Here is a 25,524-nt window from a genome sequence, read left to right as displayed (position 1 = left end):
TTTCATTCCTGCACAGTTCGCCCGACGTGGGTGTACCCTTCCCTCAAATTCAAGCTGAATGTCTGCAGTTCAAGCACAGTTTGCTCACTTCCTTCAAAATCCACAGTGGCGGTGTTTCACGACAAGAAGATGAGAATTGTGTCTCTGTTCCAATATTTATGGACCAGACTGTACATCATTCCCCTGGTGATTTGGATATGCAAGAATGTGATCATGCTGAAGTGTCACGGGTGTGTTCACGTCCACGTGCATTGCTCATGGGAAAACTTGTATGCAACCGAGAAATACAGAACATGTACGGTGACTGCACATGATGATGTTATGTGCCACACATATGCTGTCATGGGTATAGGTGACTTATTAACTCAGCCACTGCCCGATAGATTGGTAGGGGGTGAGGTGAATTCCCTTTTCCGATATCCTTTCCATCTTTCCTCCCCGTTCTGAAATGCTTTTTCCCTCCTTCTTTTCTGCTTTACCTCAGCACCCCTGCTCTCTCTGTCCCTCTCTCTCTCTCTCTCTCTCTCTCACCGTCTCACGCGGCGTCTGTGTCTTTTTCTCTTTCACATTGCCTCAGCATCCCGGAGCAACCAGCGACAACAGACAGCATCCTCACTGAGGGAGAAGAGACTTATTCAGAAAAGTGGACTGACACGCAAAACACACACGCACAGGTAGGAAGCCTCGATGGACAACGGAAAGCGGTATCGTGTCCGGCAGCTGCGTGCTGACCTGTAGTAAGAGGAGGCGCACCGCTCGCAGCACCGCGTCCGCTTCAGTCCTCTAAGCACCTCCCATCGCTCACCCCTCCGCCCGCCTTGAGCGCTGCCTGGTGTTGCGGCTGCCGAGGGGCTGGCTGGATTGACCCTGGAGAGCAGGAAACACAAGATGTGTTCAGGGGGGCTGACGCCAAGCTGGACAGCCTGATCCGTCATCCGTGTTCTGCTGGACAGCACGCCGCTGATCTGCGTGGCGCATACATGCCCATGTAGGAGGGCATGGTTGTCTAGAGCGAGGGTTGACAGTAACCACGCTGGACCAAAGGACTTCTACAGAGACACGTACAGGTGAGAGAACAACGGCATGCATGTTCATCTACGACAACTTAGCCTGTGTCATTATGTTCATCTGTACGATCTTTATTTCGTTATTTGCTAAAAGGCTTTTGCCGCTATGTGTCTGTATGTCCTGCTGCACTGCCATTGCCTCGCTGCCATTGATTAGAAAGCAGATGGGTCTGTGGATGAGCACTGTGGAAGCATGATCATGGAAGATGTCTCCTGGAGGACATGGTCCGATATCCATCCCACGTCTGACGATAGACAGTGGGGATGGAAGGGTTGCATGAGAGACATATTAGGGGGAGGCAACAAAAGGAAAGTGAAGGTCTGTGTCATTTTGTGTCTGTTCATGGGGAAAGCTTTTGGCTTCGTGGAGTTTCATTTTGATTCAGAGTATAGAATCAAGGATTTAAGGATTCTAGGAACATATACGCTGGCATACTAGCGCACATGAGATGGTGCAAAATTTTGCACCGGAGGTCCCTGACTCAGCCCGAGAATTGTGATCCTATAGTCCAGTTGTTGTCAAACCTTTTACGCCAAGTACCAAAATAAAATACTGACTGCCAACCATCATGACCAACTTCAAAATACAGCAGCATAGCAGGTCTACCTGTTCATGAAAATAATACTATTGTAAGTCACCGTTACGCTGAACACTGTGCCTTCAAAATAGCAAACTTTAAAAAGTTAAAAACAACAGAATTGTACTTTGCCAGTGAAACTCGAACCCAAGTACCACCAGTGGTACTACTCTTTGATAATCACATCTACAGTCCAAATATCGACGTCTAACGAACCGCAACAGACTTTGCTCAAACAGACAATCTAACGAACAAACTTTTCTAAAATAGAAACTCTAAGCATGACAGACTATACTCAAATAAAAAAAAAATTTATGACTAAACATGAGAAGCTATCAGAAATGCAAGTTGAGTAATGTATTTAATGGCCAGGTTTTAAAGGAAAGTACTAAGTGCGGTTAATGAGTTGAGTTTGCCGATATGAATTGTCACACTATTACTGCCAATGCCAGCTTGGTCTTATTAAACAAATACGTTTTCGGTGACTCCTGCCACAAGCCAAAGGGAAGGCCGTACGTTTTCTCCTCTAATCAACTTTGGCTCATTACACGAGTGTAAAATGGTTACCGTGCTTTTCATTTTCAGTAGACGTCAAAGACAGGCGGCAGCGGCAGCAACCCCAAAGTGCATTTCAGAGATTGGCTTCTTTGGGTGGATGTGCTTATTCATTGGCGCCCGTGGCTGAGAGAGATGAGCTGTCCAGTGCTGTTGCGTGGAGCATACATCACCGCATGCAGGAGCTGCGGACCCAGGAGGAATCAACAGAAGGAAAGCCATTACTTAGATGACCAGGCTCCTCTGATCTCATCATGTGGCAGGGCGGGTTATGGAGACACTGGACATAGGGTGGACGGAGGGAAGGAGACAGTTAGAGCACACGAGAGACAGAACACTCTCGTTAATGCCGGGATTTATTCTAGAGGGCGGCATATTCAGCGTGCCGCAAATATCAATATGCTTCATTGTAAGGTTTGTTTCAGAGAGTAAGGTGACTGAGGGCGAAGGCCGCAAAACATTTAGATATAATCCACTTAGGCTGACAGTGGTCATGCCAGTAAAGTGATGTAGACGTCTAAACGTCGATTTGATGTGCTTCACCGGGAATGTTGTTGGATATCAAAGCATTTGAAGCCAGGCAATCAATGTATCGTAGCGGATCGGAACAAGGATGGATGGATGATTGTGAAAACATGTACAAAGTGAGGCACTGAACTTAATGTTGGTTTCTTGTTCAGCAGGTGTGTGCCCTCCTTGAATGATAATTTTCATGCAAGAGAGCATAGTGCATCCTGAAAAATGCATATATTTAACTCATATGCACATATTTTATCCATATTGAAAATAGCATTTTGGTCATACATTTGGTTAAGATGTTCCCCAGTAGCTCTGATGAAACATTGTGTCCCCCTGCAGCATTTAAGTTCCCCATCCCTGATCCAAGCAATTTGTGAGCAATAGTTATGAGCCGCCATTTAATACATCAGTGAAATCAAACACTCTCTCGATAAATTAGGAGGATGTCATAAACATTTGTCTCGCTCATCTAATATGTAACCATTCTCTTGCGTAATGAGGAGTTAACCACCCATCCATCCATCCATCCATCCATCCACCCATTTACCGCCGCTTATCCGGGGTCGGGTCGCGGGGACAGCAGCTTTAGTAGGGAAACCCAGACTTCCCTCTCCCTAGCCACTTCTTTGAGCTCTTCCCGGCGGATCCCGAGGCGTTCCCAGGCCAGCTGGGTGACATAGTCTCTCCAGTGTGTCCTGGGTCGACCCCGAGGTCTCCTGCCAGTAGGACATGCCCGGAACACCTCACCAGGGAGGCACCCAGGAGGCATCCTAATCAGATACCCGAGCCACCTCATCTGGCTCCTCTCAATGTGGAGGAGAAGCGGCTCTACTCCGAACCCCTCCCGGATGACCGAGCTTCTCACCTTATCTCTAAGGGAGAGCCAGACACCCTGCAGAGAAAACTCATTTCGGCTGCTTGTATCCGGGATGGGCGGCCCGGTAGTCCAGTTGTTTGCACGTCGGCTTCACAGTGCAGAGGTACCGGGTTCAATTCCAGCTCCGGCCTCCCTGTGTGGAGTTTGCATGTTCTCCCCGGGCCTGCGTGGGTTTTCTCCGGGTGCTCCGGTTTCCTCCCACATTCCAAAAACATGCATGGCAGGCTGATTGGACGCTCTAAATTGTCCCTAGGTGTGAGTGTGGGCGTGAATGGTTGTTCGTCTCTGTGTGCCCTGCGATTGGCTGGCAACTGATTCAGGGTGTCCCCGCCTACTGCCCGAAGACGGCTGGGATAGGCTCCAGCACCCCCCGCGACCCTAGTGAGGATCAAGCGGTTCGGAAAATGGATGGATGGATGTATCCGGGATCTCGTTCTTTCGGTCATGACCCATAGCTCATGACCATAGGTGAGGGTTGGAACGTAGATCGACCGGTAAATTGAGAGCTTCGCCCTTTGGCTCAGCTCTTTCTTCACATCACGGCAGATGCTGAACCGATCCGCCTGTCCCTCCTGCCTTCAGTCATGAACAAGACCCCAAGATACTTAAACTCCTCCACTTGGGGAAAGATCTCCTCCCCGACCCAGAGAGGGCACTGCACCCTTTTCCAACCGAGGACAATTGTTTCAGATTTGGAGGTGCTGATCCTCATCCCACCGCTTCACACCCGGCTGCGAAATGCTCCAGTGAGAGTTGGAGAGCCCTGATTGAAGGAGCCAACAGTACCACATCATCTGCAAAAAGCAGAGATGCAATAATGAGGCCAACAAAACGGATTCCCTCAACGCTTCTGCTGCGCCCTGAAATTCTGTCCAGAAAGGTTATGAACAGAATCGGCGACAAAGGGCAGCCTTGGCGGAGTCCAACCCTCACTGGAAATGATTCCGACTTACTGCTGGCAATACGAACCAAACTCTGACATTGGTGGTATAGGGACCGAACAGCCCGTATCAGGGGGTTCGGTACCCCATGCCCCTGAAGCACCTCCCACAGAACTCCCCGAGGCACACGGTCAAACGCCTTCTCCAAGTCCACAAAGCACATGTAGACTGGTTGGGCGAGTTCCCACATACCCTCGAGGACCCTGCTAAGGGTGTTGAGCTGGTCCACTGTTCCACGGCCGGGACGAAAATCACAATGCTCCTCCTCAATCTGAGGCTCCACTTCCTGACGGGCCCTCCTCTCCAGCACCCCCGAACAGACCTTACCAGGGAGGCTGAGGAGTGTGATCCCTCTGTAGTTGCAACACACCCTCCGGTCCCCCTTTTTAAACAGAGGGACCACCACCCCGGTCTGCCAATCCAGAGGCACTCTCCCTGATGACCACGTGATGTTGCAAAGGTGTGTCAACCAGGACAGCCCCACAAAATCCAGAGCCTTGAGGAACTCCGGTCGGATCTCATCCACCCCTGGGGTCTTGCCCCCGAGGAGCTTTTTAACCACATCGGTGACTTCAACCACAGAGATCAGAGAGCCCACCTCGGAGTCCTGAGACTCTGCTTCCTCCAAGGAAGGCGTGTTGGTGGAGTTGAGGAGGTCTTCAAAGTAATTCTGCCCACCAACTCACAACGTCCTGAGTTGAGGTCAACAGGCCCCATTCCCACTGTACACAGTGTTAGTGGTGTACTGCTTCCCCCTCCTGAGACGCCGGATGGTGGACCAGAATTTCTTCAGAGCTGTCCGGAAGTCGGCTTCCATGGCCTCACTGAACTCTTCCCACGCCCGAGTTTTTGCCTCGGCAACCACCAAAGCTGCGTTCCACTTAGCCAGTCGATACCCATCAGCTGCCTTTGAGGTCCCACAGGCCATAAAAGGACTCCTTCTTCAGCTTGACGGCATCACTTACTGCTGGTGTCCACCAGCGAGTACGGAGATTGCCGCCATGACCAGCACCAACCACCTTATGGCCACAACTCAGATTGGCTGCCTCAACAATCGAGGCACGGAACACGGTCCATTCGGACTCAATGTCCCCCGCCTCCACCGGAACATGGGAAAAGCTCTGCTGGAGGTGGGAGTTGAAACTCCTGCACACCAGCTCGGGCTCCTTCCCTGCAAGAGAGGTGACATTCCACGCCCCAAGAACTAGTTTCTGTAGCCGAGGATCGGGCCGCCAGGGTCCCTGCCTTTGGCTGCTGCCCAGCTCAAACTGCACCCCCTTTGGCCCCTCCCATGGGTGGTGAGCCCATGAGAAGGGGGACCCAAGTTAACTCTTCAGGCTGAGCCCGGCCGGGCCCCATGGGTGTAGGCCCGGCCACCCGGCGCTCGCCAACGAGCCCCACCTCCAGGCCTGGCTCCAGAGAGGGGCCCTGGTGACCCGCGTCCGGGCAAGGGAAACGTGGATCCATTCATTTTATTCGTCATGAGGGGTCTTTGAGCCGTGCTTTGTCTGGTCCCTCACCCAGGACCTGTTTGCCATGGGTGACCCTGCCAGGGGCATAAAGCCCCAGACAACTTAGCTCCTAGGATCATTGGGACACACAAACCCCTCCACCACGGTAAGGTGACGGCTCACGGAGGGGGAGTTACCGCCGTATGCCGATAAAGTAGGGTCAACCGCGAATGTTAGATGATTTACAGCTAGCCAGCGACTGACTATCTGCCCTTTGTGGTTTCACTTGTTTTATCGGCATACGGGAGTTAACCGCCGTATGCCGATAAAACAACACTCTCTTATCATAACAAGTGAAACCACGAAGGGCAGATAGTCAGTCGGTGGCTAGCTGTAAATCATCTAAGATTCGCGGTTGACCCTCCTGCCTGAGCTTCAACCTCACAATCTTGCTGTGCCTTTTGCTTACTCATCCCTGGTAGACACTCCATCAGGACGCACTTGAAATGTGTGAGGCTGCTTTTACGTGGACTGTACCTCCCAGTGTACTGTATATTCTGCACACCATCGTCTGAAATAAGTGTTGAAAAGAAGGCAGAGAAAGAAAAAAAATTATCTTATGCAATGACCTGATGCCATGCATGATGATGAGTTTTTATGCAGCTAATCTTGCACATTTATTGAAAACATTGCTCAGATGCCACGTTATTAGCTTTGGAGTTGTGTCAGTACATATAAAAAGTGGACACATCCCTGTTCAAATGCCAGGTTTTTGTGCTCAAATAAAACAGGACTACATTTAAAACTTCTTCGACCATTAAGGTGACCTACAACATCCACGCCAAACGTAGGGCAGATATACCTGCGGTCGACAAACAATCACATTCATACCTATGTACATTTCAATGATTCAAACAGGCAAGTGCAGGGAGAAGATTTCAGAAAATTAAACTCTTGAGCTATTGATCAAATGTGCTTTATGTCAAGATCATCTCAAATTGTGTATGGATACTAAAATGAGGAATGGATGAACGAAAACACTGCAGCGGCCTGTAGAAAGGCGTAAAAGTGTACTGTAAAAGTGTGATGGACTATAGAAGCATCGAGAAAAAAAAATCCCCTCAGGAACAATTAAACATTTACAATAGAGGCAGTAAAATGAGACACGCCACATTATTTCAGTCTCACAAATGAAATGCTAAGTAATTGTATGAGTCTCACTGGCACATAAATGTTCAAAAAGGTTTTTAATCCAAGCAAAGATCTTTATCTTCGGTTTTACAAATTGTCATCAAGTTTTCAAAGCGCTGCTTGATGTCAAACTTTGGGAGGAAAAGGCATTTCATTTTTTTCTTGATATGAAATGGACTGCTTTATTGTCATGCCGTTTGTCTATCCATCCATCCATGATCTGAGCCGCTCATTCTCACTGGTTGCCAACCAATCGCAGGGCACATATACACAAACAACCATTCACACTCACAAACACATCTAAGGACAATTTGGAGTGTTCAATCAGCCGACCATGCATGTTTTTGGAATGTGGGAGGAAACCGGAGCACCTGAAGAAAACGCAATACAAAATTAACAAAACAAACAACAACAAAAAACAATGAGTTTGAATACTACCCAGTAGTGTGGAAAAGTCTTCGGCCACCGCTACCTTTTTTACTTGAATGACACTGGCTGATGAAAAACACAAACACGGCCGGCCTCAAAATACAAAATACCCGGTAGTCACTTTTCTGTTTCAGTTTGGCCTTAGCAGGGTTACAGTATGTGTTACAATGCCAAATCAAATCTAATGGAGCCACAGTATTGTACAGGATACTAACTCAAGTGAGAAATGACTGCAAAGGGCAACTTTCCAAGCAAGTGATTTCTACATTTCATGTGACATTTTGGAAAGATGCTGACTGATATTGTATGTGATGATGTCGTCCTCTGAGATTTATGACTTTTCTACATTCTACTTGCTCACTAAGCAACTGTTGTTATTGTGTCTACTGCATCCCTGATGTGTGCACTGACAACGGGTCGACACGATAACTTTAGCTCATGATGTCTGCGCAGAAGTTGTCATCTCACTTTAAACTGTGCCTGCTAACAGCAGTTTCCAGGTTTGGATAATGTCTGTTTCTTTTCTTTATGTCTGTGGTTTTTACTGCAGCGATGAGTTGTCATCCAGTGTGTATTCTTTTCATCTTCCTGAGAACACAGTTGCGCGCAGTCTATGCTTCACTTTCTTTCAGTCATGTGTAATTGCTGTCAGCGGCAACATCTCATCATGTCACAAAATGGAACAAAGGGACACCAAAAACTAGAAAACACTATGCCAATCACTGATGGCCTCATGTCAAAATAGGTGGAAAATGACAGCTATTAGAATGCTGTCACTTTTGGTAGATTTTGTTTTTTCCTTTTTACCTCAGCTTCCACATCCTACTGGATTGAACTGAATTATTTGCAGGCAGTTGGGTTCCTGCTTGAAAACACAGCAAAAAATAAATAAAATAAATGCCCATGAGACCAAACAACACGGAATATTTCAGGGAAACTGAAAACAGCCAACATGACATCACGCAAGATTTCAGCATATCTCACCAGACCTAAGTTCAGAGGGCGTCAAAGAATACACTCTGCGTGTTTTTTTGTTGTTGTTTTTTTTACACCAGTCAGAAAGAGAAGATCACTGTAGCTATTGGAGTTTAAAGCCGTAATATTGCTAAGTCAACAATGAGCAGTTATGTCACCTCATTTCAAGTGGATTGTGTGACTGTTTTTGCATTTTATCATCTATCAGAAAGTACTTTCGGGTTTTAGTACTAACAGTGGTCAACACATTTTTCTCGTCTAAACGTTCTCAGGTGATGAATGTCATAGCTCACCTGTTTTCTGGGTTTGGTCATGTGATAGTGGCAAGATGAACCCTTGGGCACTGTGATGTCATTTTAAGTTGACAGGCCAGTGGCAAAATGGCGGCCTTTTAAGAGTAGTAAAATGTTAGCATTTGATTGGATGTAAAGGTTTGATGATTGTGACAGGTTGACTCAGGAACTGTTTGTATAATTCCCGTGGGCAAAATTATTTTTTTCAAATCTAATCATATTTGAAGTGAACTAGTGTCTCAGCGCGGATAGTGATCAAGCTTTCAGGTTCCATTTTGAGTTGACAGTTTGAAGACGGCTGCCAAAAGTCATCATTATTTGACTGCTGATAAAACGCAGGGGTCCCAATAGTATGGGAAAGCTGCAAGTTTGGACAAGAATTTCTGTCACAGCCAATCGTTATCATTTTTCTTTCACCTTTACTTCAAGCTAGATTACATATATTGCCCGGTCGCATTCAATAAACAGGAAAAGCAGTTTGTTGGATGTAATGGATGCATGGCTGGATCTGGAAATCGAATGCTGTGTTTCTGCTCCACAGGTTCAGTTGGCTTCAACTTGCCTCTGTTTGGCTTGTTGAATATCCACTGCAAAATCGTGCCATCATTTTTTTTTTTTTAAAAGGAATGGCACATTGAACACATTAGTCAGAGCAAAGCACTCTGAGGAAACAATGGGTAATGAGTGTCCTGTATTTTCCTTTCCCTTGCCTGTTAGCCATGGTTAAAATACTTTTTTTTTTTTGAGTGGGGGAGGTAATTTCAGTGTTACTAGGCGAAATATGCATATTAAGCTCTTTCTTGCTAGCACCTCACTGAATTTCATACTTGTGCTGTCCAGCCTAGTGCAGAGCCCTTACCTAACTTGGCCAGCGTCCCAAACTATCAGCTGGGAATAGGAAGAGAAAAACACTTGAAACAAAAATAAAACGTTGCTTATAATAGAACCCTGCAAGACACATTTGAACTATGACTATCAGTGGCCCCTTTGTATCAAGGAACGTATCTTTGCCTGGCTGTTTTTATACAGACGTCATGCCTGTAATGCTAAACAATGGGGGGAGGGAGGGGGTTACCGAAGTGGACAACATGATGTTCCCCCTGTTTCCAAGCAGTCAGTTGTAACACTGCTATTTGACATCTTTTGTTTAAGCAAATGTACAACACTGTCAATTAACCCTTTCGTGCACAAATAATGGTAACTTACATTCTGATTTTTTTTTTTTAATCAAGTGTTTTTATTGGTTTTTAGGCTTGAAAAAAATAAATAACAGCAGTGGATGGCAACACACATAAGGGTCCATTGTCGTGGTCGATTCACAACTGTGACATTAAGATTAATTAATGTAACAGAAAACAACATTTGAATGGCTGTCCACTCTGAAATGGTTCAATATGCCTACGAATGTGCATGTACTATTTCCTGGCTGAAAATGCCCAAACGTCCACTGAATACAGCCAATTCCATCGTAGTGCATTTCTGTTGTCTTCTGTCACTGCAGTAATACAAAACATAAGCCCCACATGTTAGAACAATATAAAAAAGCCCACCTATGTGTCCGCAGCCATGTCGGAAATAGATGACTGCAGTGTTTTCTGCAGGCTGACTTGCTCTCGCTCTGATGACATTAGGCTTTGTTTGGAGCCCTTTTCATTTGTCAACAGAGGAAAACAAGGACCTTGAATGTATCGCATAGGTTTGCGGGCAGGAGAGAAAAACATACATTTTTCAAGAAAGGACACTTTTGAAAAAACAGCTCGATGAGACGTCGTAGTGGTAGGAAAGGTGCTTCTGTAGGATGAATGAGGAGAAAAGTCCCCCCGGACTGCGTTCCACATGCAAAAACAGAACCCATGTTTTTAGTCCGAGGGTTAATGTGCCAAGGAAACGAGAGAAGGATTCTGAAATATTTTTACATTTACTGAACATGCCAAAAGAATGTATTGGGATTCTCTCAGTGTCTTCCCCTTCCCACCTCCAACCACCTACGGTTATGTTTTTGATTGGTTTTGTTCCCTCATGTGCCCTTGTTGACTGCACCTGTTCTTGTCATCAGTGTCCCTTGTGTTGAACCAATCATCTCCCTCAACTAGTGATGGGTCCATGAGGCCTCATGAGGCGTGTCGACACAATGACACACTGTGTTGATACTGTACTGATACTGTGTCGCTGACCACTGCCACCTGGTGGACCTTCAAAATCCCTGCAGCCAACCCACTTGACAGACTGAACAAACTGATTTGATGATGACGTGTATACAATGCACTACCTCACTCTACCCACAATAGCCACAAGCGCCATTGTTTATGTTGTTGTTTATGCTGTTTATATTGTTTATATTGTCTATACTGTTCAGATTACATGTCTTTTTTATACAGTGTAGCTGCTATCCTTTCTTAGCTGTGTGTGTTTAATGCACAGCATGTTTGCATGCATATATGCACTGAGGATTGAGAGGAAGAAATTTCATCTATGCTGCATGTCATACATAAAGCATATTTGACAATAAAGATGACATTGACCCTTGACAATATCATTCACATACATTCATATTGTATCATTCAATGTGTTTCAATAATGTGAAAATCATGTGAATGAGGATGCTTGTGGGCTTTGTCTTCACAAATTTTGATTTAGAAAAATAAGATGCTCCAGTGTTTTAAATTTCAGTCTGTTGCGTTTAATGCATGCTATTTCCCCTGTTGTGGAGAACACACACACACAATGGAATAAGACATGTCAAAAATCCGAGAGGCACTTGGTGAGACAAGGAGATTTTAATAAATACCTTATTCTCCAAAAGGAGATCAAAATGGCTCTACACGGCGGACAATTTGTATTTGTCCGGAAGCTGCTCCATAATATGCACGTACTGTAGCAACGTCACTCCAGTGAAGCGCGTCTCAGCAGTCGATAGTCTGCTGCTCCCTGCTGTGAGCGCGAGCACGTACTCGCGGCGCCGACCCAACCCACGCCACATATTAAGCTTTGAACTACGACAACAGCTTAACTAGCCTAGCCGATGTAATGATGGTCAGCAGACAAGGTTTACGTTTTATGTGACTTTTAATAACAATGTGGCAGAGTCATCAAGCATGCGGTGTGCTCACTCGCAGTCACTTTCTGGAACTCCCCCTTATAGGCGGGACCTCTCAATCAACTGGAGTATGACGTAGAGTACAAACGTTCATAAAGCACTTCTCATATAATAATAGCCTATTATATGACAGCCGACATGACGCTCGAAGTCAGACGGACACATTTTTTCTGATAATCAGTGTTTTTTCCGTATTGCCCAAACATATATTTTTATTCGAGCGAAGGTGAGGTCTTGCTTGTTTCGGCAATCGGCATCGTGTCGCCAGACGCACTTCCTTAGGATACACTGTGCGGGCTTTTGCTGCGTCAACGCCCCCTGCACTGAGTCGACGCCCCCTGGACTAAGTGGCGCAGCCGGCCGGGACTGTGCCAAGCAGCCGATGCAGTCTAAACTGCTCCGGTGCAGTTCACGTGTCAATTAGCAGCCTGGACTGTGTCAACGCAGCCGATGCAGTCTAAACTGCGCCGGTGCAGTTCACGTGTCAATCACGTGACGTAATGAAGCAGCACACACACCGACACGTGGTTTGCTCTGTGAGCCCGGCGCATGCGTCAACGCATCGGTGTCGTTGGACCCATCACTACCCTCAACCCTTTGTGTCTTGTCCAGGTGTTTCTCGTTGTCTCGTCGCTTTGCTTGTATTTAGCTCCCTGAATTCTGTCAGTCTTTGTTGGAGCATTGTGTGGGTGTCTGTGTGCCCCTGTCATCTTGTGTTTTCTGTCACAGGGTTTTTGCTACTTTGGTTTCTTGTGAATTTCAGAGCTTTGTTCGAGTACTTCAAGTTATTGTTTTTCCAGTGTACTCCAGTGTTTATATTTTTGTTAAATACATCTTGGTCAGTCCACTCTATTAGTGATGGGACGATGATACCTCAAGGAGTGTATTGACCCACTTCACAAACTGTGTCAGTACAGTGCTGACACTGTGTTGGTCACCCAATAGTGACCCCTGCAGTAGTTATAAAATCATTGCAGGTAAAGAAATCCTTGTTTGTGTAAATGCTAAACTGAGTCGGTATGTAAAATACAGTGTTGTGTCCAAGGACCGGCAACCCGAGGCCAAGGCCAAGGCCTAGGACTTGGAAAATTTTCCGGGGCAAGGCCAACGACTTGAGAAATTTTCCAAGGCCAAGGCCAAGGCCAAGGACCAAGGACTTGCCTCCGAGGCCAAGGCCAAGGACCAAGGACTGATTTTGAAGCTGAGGCCTAGCCGAGGACATGTATAAAACAATGCTATCATACCACTTGGCAGGTCTTCATGATTTGCAACACCCCTCCATCATAACCCTTTGCACCCCCTAACGCTTGAATTAAGTGTTTCTATTCTAAGAGTAGAACTGTCAGGGTACGTGTTATTTATACTGAGAAAAATAAAATAAAATCATATGGTATACATTTATGAATTAATGTTTTAGTGCAGCAGTTTCTTAATATGAAGTAAATCAACACTCAACAGGCATGACATGGCACGGAACACAAGTTGAGAAATGACTTTGCATAGAAGTCAATCACTGACTGCAGAAAAAGCGGTAATCTCTCAGTGACAATTTTACAGTTTACCGGCAGCGAGTCCCAGGGACTCGCTGATCAGAAAAGTATGAGTGCCATTATGGATTGAGAGAGTCCCAAATTTCGAATTCTGAAAGGGTCTACTTATTCAATTGCATATGATAATAACACAAACAACAACATATACATACAATGATAAACAAATGTGCAAAAATTTAAATAATTCAGGAGCAGGCCTGAGGATTTCGGAAATTCATGGTAACCGTTTTTCGGTTCCGTCGGATTACCCAATGGGAAACCACGATAAGAAATGTTGTTTTCCGTAAACGTTCATCATGGGAACCCATTTTTCTATTTTGACTGATATTGATAATCAAGAATTCCGAAACTCAAAAGTATAATGTTTCAAGGGTCAATGTTTGAAAACTATGCATTAACAATGAACATTACATCAGCAGCTGTGTACTCCAGGTTTATTCCAAAAAATAAATGGATCAAAAACTGGTGTACTCATGTGGCATTTTTTCCAATCTCACACTGCAAAGATTAATTGACTGGTAATCATTAATACAGGTAAGTATTGATGTGGCTTGACATCCTCTTCCCAAGACGATGCATGTGTAATCTACGATCAATTTGACGAAAGAATTTAACACACGTCATCATTAGTTCTACCAACAGTTAACATAAGCATTACTACACCTTGTGACGAATGTTTTATTCATAAAGTTACCATGCTACAACCAGTAAATTATAGAATAACCAATACTGTTTCATAATATTTTTCACAGCGATTAGCCTACAAATCTAATGACCAATTTGCCTCGTAATCGTGCCTCGCGTCGTATTTCGCTCTCGCGTTCTGTGCATATGTCACAGGTGAGTTTAGAAACACACTCACACACCACACCACATCACAAACACACATACAGGCGCAGTGAAATTGCGTGGATCACACAGTCAATTCAAGTGCGGTGACTTTTATAAGTAAACTATTTTTCGGTACCGTGAAAATGACGCCACGGAAACGACACGCTACCGGTAACGATTGTTACTGTGAAATCCTCAGGCTTGCCGTAGTTTTTTTGTTTCTTTGTTTGTTTTGACTGAGAAATTTCCTTGCGTCCCAAAAACGCACATTGTTTGGAACTGTGCGTCCCGCGGGAAAATGATGCGTCTCGGACGCGGGACGCAGAGGTAACGAGATGGCTGAATCTCGAACCATTCTCTGAGTACGACTATTATTACCACTACCACTAATACTACATTAATTAATACCTTCAACTTCACAATAATAATAATAATAAATAATTAAATCAACCATGATCTTAAACTATGTATTATCAATATTCATTATTCCAAACATGAGAAAGCATTCAGGAAACAAAACTGGAATCGAGCAAAAGGACTCCAAATCCCAACGGCCAAACCCGGAAGTGAACTGCCGACATTATTGACTCCAGCTGTAACGCAAATTATTTGGTTCAAACAAACATTCTAGTGCGACCGCACAAACGTGACGACTGTGCAAAAATAACTAAATAAAAGACACCACTGTTACAGAAAGGCTTTACACGCTATTTAAACTGCCGATCGCGAAAGCAACAAACCGTGATTGAAACTAACTGATGGCGCTCTTTATCCGTTGCGCCAACTACCCGCCCCTCTTACAGCGGCAGTGTTAATCCATCAATATGGGTTTCCTTGAATGGAATTTATTAGATTCCTTCGTGATTATTGTGGTCCTTATGCAGGGGATTCGAGGTTCTAATCCCTCATTGTGTCTGAGGACCGGCAATCAGAGATCCTCGAGCCGTTCCTCGAGCCGAGCCGGTCCTCGAGGCCAAGGACCGGCTCGAAGAACACGTCTCTGGTAAAATATAGCAAATGTGAGTTACAATTCAGACTTTTAACTTATGTATTTTTTTTAAATCATGTGAAATACAAGACAAAGAAGTGATTAGTTCATGAAATTTTATTGAGGAACAAAAGTTCTTGGAGTGTCTCTGCTCCAAGGCGATTTCTCTTCTTAGACACCAGCTCCCCAGCCTCAGAAAATACTCTTTCACGTGGTTCAGATGACGATAGTGAGCAGAGTTTTAAATGAAAGTTGATGCAGATGTGGATATGTTTTCTGGTTCCATTTCCAATATTGTAAAGGGTCTTGGTTTTCTGGGTGTGTTTGCTTGTGACAGGCAGTGTTGGACTTCAATTATGGAGGATCTCGCAATTGTAAGATTAAAATCAATAAAGCAACTGTAAGGCTCTTTAACTGACTATCATATGTATAACAGGTCATTCACTTGATAAACTGATAAAGTGGGTGCAATTAGCCACCGTAAAAATTGATTCCAAATCTTTATTACTGTTTGCGGTGAACTGAAGGTATAACACTAACCTGAAACAACACCACACCAGGATCAATGATTTTGGAGCATTCAGCAGATAAAAGGGTTGCTGGCATGAGCTGCTGTGTACTGCAGAGGCACAGACTCAAAGACAGAGGGAGGCCACCCTCTCATCCACTGGCGCCAATCCCAGTGTGCAGGCACCGAACCAGAGGGACAATAAGTATGCCCACACACCTACTTGGCGCCTTTCACCATGGGGAACTCCAGAATGGAGAGTGAGTCAAAACCCTCTCAGGGGGACCAGTCGGAACCTCTCGACCACACACACCAGCTCGGGTTACCTCCCTGTCACACAGGTGACATTCCAGATCCCTGGACCCAGCTTCTATAGCCGTGGATCTCACGAAGCGAACGACCTCCTTGGCCTCTCGCACTGGTAGTGAGCTCATGGGAGAAAAAAAAAAATACATACAATTTGACGGGACCTCAAAGTGGAACCAACCATGTGACTATGATAGGTATGATTGACGTGGGGTGGAAAAAAAATTCAATTCCTTACACTTTTGAACTAAGGTCACATTTTTGCAAAAAGAACCAAACTACCTTAAATGGTGAACTAATAACACAGCAACTGCAGTCATCATACCTTGTCAACATCAGCATTTGACCAAAGCTGAGACAAAGCGAAACGAAGAACAAAAGAAATACAATGGTTGTCATAGGCACGACAAAAACACAATGGTATGAGCGAGGAACGAAATTCCTACTTTGCTGGTACAAAACATTTTAAAAAGTACAAAACATAAAAGAAAGGGGAGTACTGAGGGAAAAAAATGAGCCAAGTGTTGTACATAAACACTGTTTTTAAAATGGCACTTTCAAAACAAAAAAGACAGTGTATTCCGATAACAGTGCAGCAGTGCAAATTGGGACAAAATATGTATTGTAATGTGCAAGGGCACAGACATTTGACTATTTCTAAAAAAAAAAAATAAAATGGTATTTGTCCATATCATATAGACAAACTACCACATGTGCTCTCAGCTTTCCAGCCATTATTTTCATGATGAGCCATCGTCAACATTTTTGATGTAATTGCCTCGACCTCCTACCTACTCGGCGCATCTGTATTCTTCTCCCCCTCGCTATTTAATCACCATCATCATGATCATCAAGTGAGATGAGGTTTGAGACTGCAAGGTTACATGAGTCCGATGCTTTTGTTGTTCTTGGTATGCATGATTGGGAATGAGCACAACCCATACAACCTTCTCTTTTATTGGAAGCAATTCTTTATTGTCCTTTAAGGGTACGTTCAATGTACAGGAACAGTGCACTCTATTTAAAGGCCAAAGGCAGTTGGAGGTACTATGACAACATTGGGGGAGCAAAGAGTTACCTCAACATGAATTTTATACATTTTCCAAGACCCAGCACTGAAAATTGTCTACCTTGAATTGATAAACACCAACCTTAACATCCAACAAATACATTGTGCTGACAATGGTCCAGGATATGATATGTGCAGGTTACTAGGGTAACCTTTATTACAGAAAAAATCTATTATACTGCCAATAATGATAATTCCACCATGCACTTTCACTGGGAGATAAATTGTGAAGCCTATTTTACTTTTTAACAGCAACAAATGTGCAGTGTCCAATTAGTGAATGCCATCAACAAAACGTGTCTTTGTCAGGACAAAGAAACTGGCAAAATGTAACTATACCATACATGTGTGAGAGTTTGTCTCCAAAAAAAAAAAAAAAAAAACTGAACAGTGTCATTTCACACGCAATGCCAGCGATGCACCGTGAGAAAGCAGTTGCACTAAATTGCGCAACAAAGGTGATCCCGACACTGTCTGTCAATGTCAACTTCACACGTCCTGCCACATGCTGAGAGATGACCCGATGTGTGCCCAGAGGTGCATTTGAAATGAATCAGACTTACACACTATGACTTATTCATGATGGGATATGTATGTGAAATGTGGCATGAACAACAATGAGTAGTGTGAAAACACACACGTTTGATGATTGCGGTATTGTTTCCTGTCACGCTTATGCTGTAGTTGTTTGACTGCATGAAGTGGTAACTGATGTGTCATGAGTACATAACCATAAATTACCATAACCATAACGCGTAAATTAATAGATTGCGACTGGCAACTCTGATTTGAAGACCAGCGCAACACACATTGCATACACTGACCAAACATTACATGAGGTCCACATGTACACACAGAGAGTGAGATGATGTTTTTTTGTTTTTTTTTAACAATGTGTTACTAGCGATATTGAATGGCTGCACAACATCTAAGACGCAGTAGTGGTGAACTCTTTTTATTGACCCATTGATATGAAATAATAACAATCATTGTTTTTTTTACTGTTTTCATATTATTTAATGGTCATTACTATATTTTATTATTACGATACATCTCATTTTCCGTCTGTCCGCGATTGCATTTTCTTGCCACAGATTGGCATTTGTAGCAGATCGCTATTTGGCTTGACCCACAAATGAGGGTGCATGCGTTTGTGCATGCTGGAAATGCAATTGACATGCGGGCCTATAGTGTCACACATCTGCAGTGATCTATGGTCTATGAGATGAGGCAAGAATTGCAAAGGAGTGCCAGGAAAGGCAGGGAAGATTGAGATGCGGATGGAAACAATGCAGGTTTCATTTACACAGCATAGCCACCGTCTCTTATGGGTAAGAAAAGCATTCACTGCAACGGCAAAGCCTGAAGGATACAAACAATCTGGGGTAGGACAAGCAAAATGTCATTTTAATTTCATTGCAAGGGAATAAATTCTATTTACTGTAGCTCATGTGCTTCAAGCCAAGGAACAGACAATTTGCAGGAATGGAAATTGGAAAAAGACAGACGGAAAGGGATTTACATATTTCACCGTCCATAGTGCATGACATAATTAAAAGATTAAAGGACCCGGAGGAATTTCAATGCACGGAGGGCAGGCGTATAAGCTCATCACTTGAGATCTATGATCCCTTAGAAGGTGCAGAAAGAACCACAAACAGTCATCAACATAGAGTCCGGCTGAGGTACAATAAAAGTGTCATTCAAAACTGCTATTTATAAATTAATTGAATACATTTGACAGGCTTCACAGAACTCTTGAGGTATCTAGGATGGTACATCAAATACAAGAAATGTGTCGATGAAAATTAGAATGTTAATGCTAGGTGTTCAAATTGTACACTATTGCATCCTTACCAATTGTAAATATGGCTTGCGCCGTAAAGGCAAAAAAGTGTCTAGTCATATGTCAAAATATACCGTACTGGCCCGAATATAAGATGGACCTGATTATAAGACGAGCCCCTATTTTTCAAGACTCAAGTTTGAAAAAAGACTTTTTGATAACAAAATAAATTTTTATACAGAAAATAATTACAGTACATTTGAAACAAATAATTCTAACAATATATTTGAGAGAAAAAGCATGTTATTTTGTCTCATTCAAATCTTAATATCTGAACATTTAAATATGTAAACTAAAGTGCAATCACATTCGTAAATGAATGAATGGCTTTTGGTTTTTGAAATGTAAATGACATCATAACTTCTCCTCAGCTGCCGGTTAACCTGGCCGATCTTCGACCCATTTTTCTCCAGATTGTCGCTATGTTTCTCCATTTTCTGTTATCTCTTCTATTTTTTTCTTGTCTTTTCTTTCTTACCGCTATTTTTTATTTTTCTTCTTCGTGCTACCGCTATTTTTATTGTTTCTTCTTCGTGACAGGGGTTCACTTTGGCCTGGGGAGTCAAGTTCAGCTTTCGCTTCAATGGTATCTGGCATCATCTAGCGTCGTGAATGGGTATAATGTCTAGACCCCGAATATAAGACGACCCCCACTTTTTCAGTCTTATTTCAATGCAAAAAACACCATCTTTTATTCAGGCCAATACGGTAAACCTCTCTATTAGTAACTGGAAAAGCAATGCAATTGATTGCAAGCACAAAGTAGTTGTATACATTAAAGTCCCTGTAAAGTGAAAATACAAAGTCAAGTCAGGTACAACTTTATTGTCAAATGTGCAACATACAGCACAGATGAAATTTCTTCCCTCTCAAGACAGCATAAAACAAAATCTAAAATTGTCATGGCACCGAGACGTGTTTTTAACAGACCTACCAAATTTAAATGATTACAAAATTTGACCAACATAAAATGAGGCTTCAAAATGAAACGCTTTGAGCATGACCGCAAAATTCATGACACCTCACCCTGTTGAAAAATCGATGCTACTGAGTCAATCGACTTGGGCCTACACAGCCCAACATGTTTGACAAAATACACCACATCCACTTGAAGCCTCCAAGGTAATACATCCCACTGGGTCATCGAGGTGTGGAAAGGAGGAGATGCGCTAGCCATTAGCTAGCTCAAAAGCTAACATGTTTCTGGGGCTCTTAACGGACAGCAAGCTTGTCCGCGGCAACACAGCCTCGCTTGGGAATTAATAACACCACCAAGCTATTCTGCAAATTGTGACATTCAGGAAAGATGCAGGGTGTGTTTATTCATAGCTTGCTAGCGAACTGCACGCTATAGTGGTAGAAATGCAAGTCTAGTGATATGACCGATATGACCAGCCAGATCGCCGCTCTTGCAAAAAAAGGCTCTCAAATTATTGTATAGTGGAGCAGGGGTGGCTCATGCTGTATGTCCAACATGCATCACAGGGTGCTGTTTTAGCTGCCCCCCCCCAAAAAAAAACTCAGCAATTATCTTTAAACGTGCAACAAATGTATGATTTCAATTTACAGGGTCGTTAATCGATTCCAACCGCCTGGCATAGTTCCCAGCTAATTGAGGGACAGCGTATATTAAAGCGCAAGTGACTATTTTAGGAAATAGGAGAAACATCTAACGCCCCTGTGAGAGCAACAAAAAGCTGCTATGGAATAATTGTAAGATTGTGCGCTGACATGTTCTTGAAAATCATGATTGCAAATTGACTGCAATTACTTGATGGAATTGCAACACACACACACACACACACACACGAGCAGCACTTTTCTCCCTTCAAACATTGGCTGCATATCATTTAGTGTGATGTATCAAAGGAGACTTGCCATCATTGTTACGGTGTATAACTGATGAGATGACGCTCCCCACTGGTTAATTAATGGTGTGCCCATAATGTGGGTGGCCCGCTCTCCGGTGGAGTGAATTCTATGGAGAAAGCATGTAATGAAGTGCACTTAGACCACCTGCCACCAAGAGCGTAGCCATGATTAAAAGTCACCAAGAGGTTCTTCTGTTTTCAATGGCTTCCCCACAGGTACAATATGCGGATGATTGATCCAAGACATAACAAAGCCATCAGTAAAACATCCACCTCGCGCACAATACCTGGATCTGTCTTCAGAGGGGCGCAGTAAATTGCATGTGTGTCTGTAATCTCAGCAACGAGGATGAGCAAATTTCTCATCTCTCATATCATCGGGCTGAGGCGATAAGTAGTACGTTTGGTTTCAGGTGAGGGAAAAACAAAATCGAGATCTAGACAAATCCCGGGGTAATGTCCTGTCATTTCCCATGAAGCTGCAGCCAACACAGGCTCTGTAAATTCAATCAGCATGTATAACTTCCTGACAAATACGCTGACAGCAGCACACAGCTCAACAAACAGCCGACATGAATAATGCACTTATTCATGAAAGTCAAGTCCGAATAAGACAAGAGAGTGAGGCTGTTGGGATTTGCCTTGGTTTTGAAAAAATACTCCGTGATGACTTTTGGTGAAATACAACAAAGAGGAAATTGCTGACCTTATGTTTATTTGCGTTGCAGTTTAATGAATACATTCTTAAAATGTACACGCAGCTGCATTTGGTGACCCGACAAACAAAAAAAAGCACAAAACAAAGCAATTTGTGTTTATCAATATTATACGAATATTCAAATAGTTTTGGCACTTGGAGCGTAATGGAACACGCTGCTACCTTTTGTCATGGTTGTTTTGTTTTAGTTTTTTTTGTCTCGTAGTAGACAAGCTTGGGGCACCGCACCTGTTCATCATCATCATCATCATCACCTGCCTTTTAAAGGACTGCCAAGCCGACAGCGGGTTGGCAGATAATTCATCTCCCCATTCATAGTGACGTAGTGTTTGTTTATGTTTTTTGGATGAAAAGGGCAGGCGGTGGGGAGCCTTCTTGCTCCTCTGGGGCATTTGCTGCTGTGTACGCCTTAGATCAGGGGTTGGGAACCTTTTTGACTAAGAGAGCCATAAAAGCAAAATATTTGGAAATGTATTTCAGTGAGAGCCATATATATATATACATATAAAACTGTTTTTTAAAAGTGATTTCAACAAAATGTCAGTATAATAAGCCTCTGAATGTGGTTTTTTTTTTAAAAATAATTTTGTGATAATAATCACCATTAATGGTGTTCCGTTCCTCACGATTGCTAAAAATCGGAATGAAAGTCATCTTGCCGGGTCCATACGCGAAATTACTGCTGGCTAGTTTGCACACTGCTCAGTAGCTTGCACGCTTCCTTTCGGCTGTCTCTCGCAGTGTTTTGATGCGAACGTAGCATGGCACGTGTCAAAGTGCCGCTCTGCATTCGACCGTTTCATCGATGGTATTTTGTCATTGCAAATCAGACACACCGCAAAACCCGTTCTCTTCACCAAGGCAAATCCTTCGGTCCATTCGTCCTGAAGTCTACCAAACTCGTCATCTTTTTTCCTTTTCGCCATTTTATTCAATAGTATCCAGCTGCAGACTCGGAGGAGGTAGCTTTGAGCAATGGTAGACGTACGCCGGAAGTGGCTGTGGTAAATTTAGGCAAATGGATTTTCAAAGTAAAAGTGTTATGTTCATTCATTGTAATAGGGAATTTAAATTATTTTATCAAGTTAAGATTATGCATTTTTTTTATCAAACTAATTTGAGATAGAATTACTTATTTGATGACCTACTTTGCAATACAACTAAAATGAGTAGCTCTTAGCCTCCGTGGTTAACATAACAGGTTTGAGGAGTAGAATCAATCATTCATAAGGTTTTAATATAATACAATAATTACAAAGCACCTGGCTTTTTATGCATTATAATAAAACAAATTCTGAAAATATCAATATGACACAACTTCAAACCAGCATGTATGAAGCTTGATGGAACTGTTCTTAAGTTGAACAAAAAAAATAGATAAAATAAAACCAGATTCTGTATCACCGCCAAAATGTATACCTATATTCCCTAAATGATCCATGTCCATTTCTAAAGCACTGTATGATTCAAAAATAAAACACAAAAAGTATTTTGGAACAAGCACTTTTTTGCTCACTCGCTCACTTCCCTTGTTGTCGCAACTCCTTTCCGATCCTCTGCTCAAATTCCTCTCTTTCACTGAAATAAGGTTGTAAAACATGAAATGCAACAGAAACTGAAATGTTTTGAAATGTATTATTTGGTACATGAGAAAGGGAGTAAGGATTTAATTGCATTTTAGTTGAAAGAGAATTAGACAATTTACTCTTACCTTGTGGGTAACGTTTGTCCAACAATAAATAAGTGTTCGACATGTGCCACTGAGACCTTGTGGGTCACGGCGAGACCATAAATAATAGCCTATTAAGAGAAAAGGATTTGTACATTGTGTGAATATTTTCTAAAATATTTCAATCTACAAATACCAAAAAAATCTATATTTTTCTATCTATTTTGAAAGTGTGGAGCAGCTGGGGATAACATTACTTCTGGGAATAGAACATCCATCAAAAAGTCCACCTCATTCACAATGTTGTTGGGAGTTCCTTCTCGATCCACGATGCCCCTCAGATGTCTAAAAAGGACATCCCGGTGTTCCTCTGTGTCCCAGTAGACAGGCACCTTCAGGCACCCATGTTTAAAATATCTTGGCTTGCCTTTGAGTACATCCGATTGACAATTTTGTGGAAATTGCATAAGTGGCCTGTGTGGTCATTTTGTGAATTAAAATCCTTTTAAACCATCTAGAAATGATAAAGCTTGATAAACAAGTCACATATTTTTTCTGTTGGTGGCTAATAACATTCCTCAATATACAATGTAAATCTTCAGTTGAGGTTAAAAAAAAGGACATTTGCAAAATACCACTACAAGTACCACAGTGAGACTTTGAAACAGCATATATTCCATTAATGGGATCGCTGCACTCATTCTCGAGGTGGTGCATTGCTGTCACGTCCTTTTGCCTTTTAGTGTGCTTTCTTTCAATATGCCTTTTAATGTGTTTCTTATTGAACATAATACGACAGATGGGACATTTTTGAGTAATCTGTTGATGACGGATTTTTTTTCATCCGTCCACCTTGCGGTATGGGCACTGTAGGTGGCGAGGCACTGTGTGGGGCAGAAGCAGGCGGCACAGAGGATGCAGCAGCAGCACATGGCGCAGTAGCAAGAGGTGCAGTGGAGAGTGGGGCAACAGATGGGGCAATGGATGATGCAGCCACATCGGGCAGCACAGACGGTGGTTCGTCAGCAGGTGGCGTAGCAGTAGAAGGACCAGCGGTAGAAGGTCCAGCAGAGGGTGGGGAAGCAGAGGGATGGGCAGCGATGGGTGGGGCAGCAAAAGGTGACAGCGGTGGGTCGTGGGGATGCAGGCGCCTTAGCAGCAGCAGCAGAGACCATCAAAGCAGGGTGCTTTTCCTTACACATGCGAAGGTGATTTATGAAGGGTACCCGGCGCATTATTATTCCACGGCAATAGATGCAATGAAAGTGCAGTTTTGGTCGGCATTGTAGCCCACATCTATGAATGGTATATATATATACCCTGTAATAGAGAATAGAGCTTAAACGTTTTAAAGAATAATTTACAATTATCATAGACAACATCTTTGTAAATGATCAGCTACAACAGGTCACTGAGTGATTGGTTAGGAGCCATCCAAATAAAAATGATCTATCCTGTGACTCACACAAATTGTGTCTCACAAACTTACCTTCATGTGATACTGCTCGGTTAAAATGGCCCTCCACATGGTCCTTTACCTTGCAGTAGTATGAGGGTTTAAACCATGCGGGCTGGCAGAATGGACAGTGGTACGTACTGCAACATGTGTTGCATTTTTGCAGCTCAGGGACAGATGTCCTTCGTTGTATCGTGACATGCATCTGGAAAATAATGAGAATGAATTGTGACGTCTACTATGTCAATATAATTCTACAGAAAACTAAGGCCATAATAATAAAACTATGATTTTTTTTTTAATTGCTACTGTCAAAAGTATTAGGGATCCCATACGACGTTGCGTGTTTTTCCCAGTGCTTTTTAAAGTCACAAAGAAACGAGGAGGACATTAATATCGAGGTCTTGGCCTTGCAGCTGCAGGCGCAATGTGAACGAACGTCTTCACTGGATTCCTTTTCACCCCCACTCCTCTCCCGTGGCACAGCTGGACAGACTTGACTCGTTTCACATATTGTGAAATCCCCCTCCCCCTCCCATACACACACACCCTGTTCATTCCATGTGTGAGTGTCAAAAATTGTTGTACTGTGTTTTTAAATGTATGCTACATGTGGTGAGTTTTTTTTTTCCAATGGCTCAAACCATCCTCCCATTTAAGGACAATGGATGAGGTCCCCCCCCCCCCCCCCGCCCTCTTCCTGACTGTTTTCCTTTCACATCAAAGATATCCAGGGGCT

The 25,524-nt window shown here is 43.4% G+C and overlaps 1 protein-coding gene across 1 annotated transcript in view; it reads left to right on the top strand.

Moving 5' to 3' along the window:
• The first annotated feature begins 586 nt into the window (after positions 1-586).
• Positions 587-25,524, top strand: part of frmpd3 (FERM and PDZ domain containing 3) — a 107,626-nt gene continuing 82,688 nt past the window's right edge. Inside the window, exon 1 of the mRNA XM_086105866.1 lies at positions 587-1,067. The gene's annotated coding sequence lies outside the window, so the exon portion shown is untranslated. The remainder of the gene's footprint in view (positions 1,068-25,524) is intronic.

Source organism: Hippocampus guttulatus, chromosome 2 (assembly GCF_054856545.1).
Source record: "Hippocampus guttulatus isolate MCC_2025c chromosome 2, RoL_Hgut_1.0, whole genome shotgun sequence".
In the NCBI taxonomy this organism is placed as follows: Eukaryota; Metazoa; Chordata; class Actinopteri; order Syngnathiformes; family Syngnathidae; genus Hippocampus; species Hippocampus guttulatus.
This window is presented reverse-complemented; position numbering and strand designations above follow the sequence as displayed.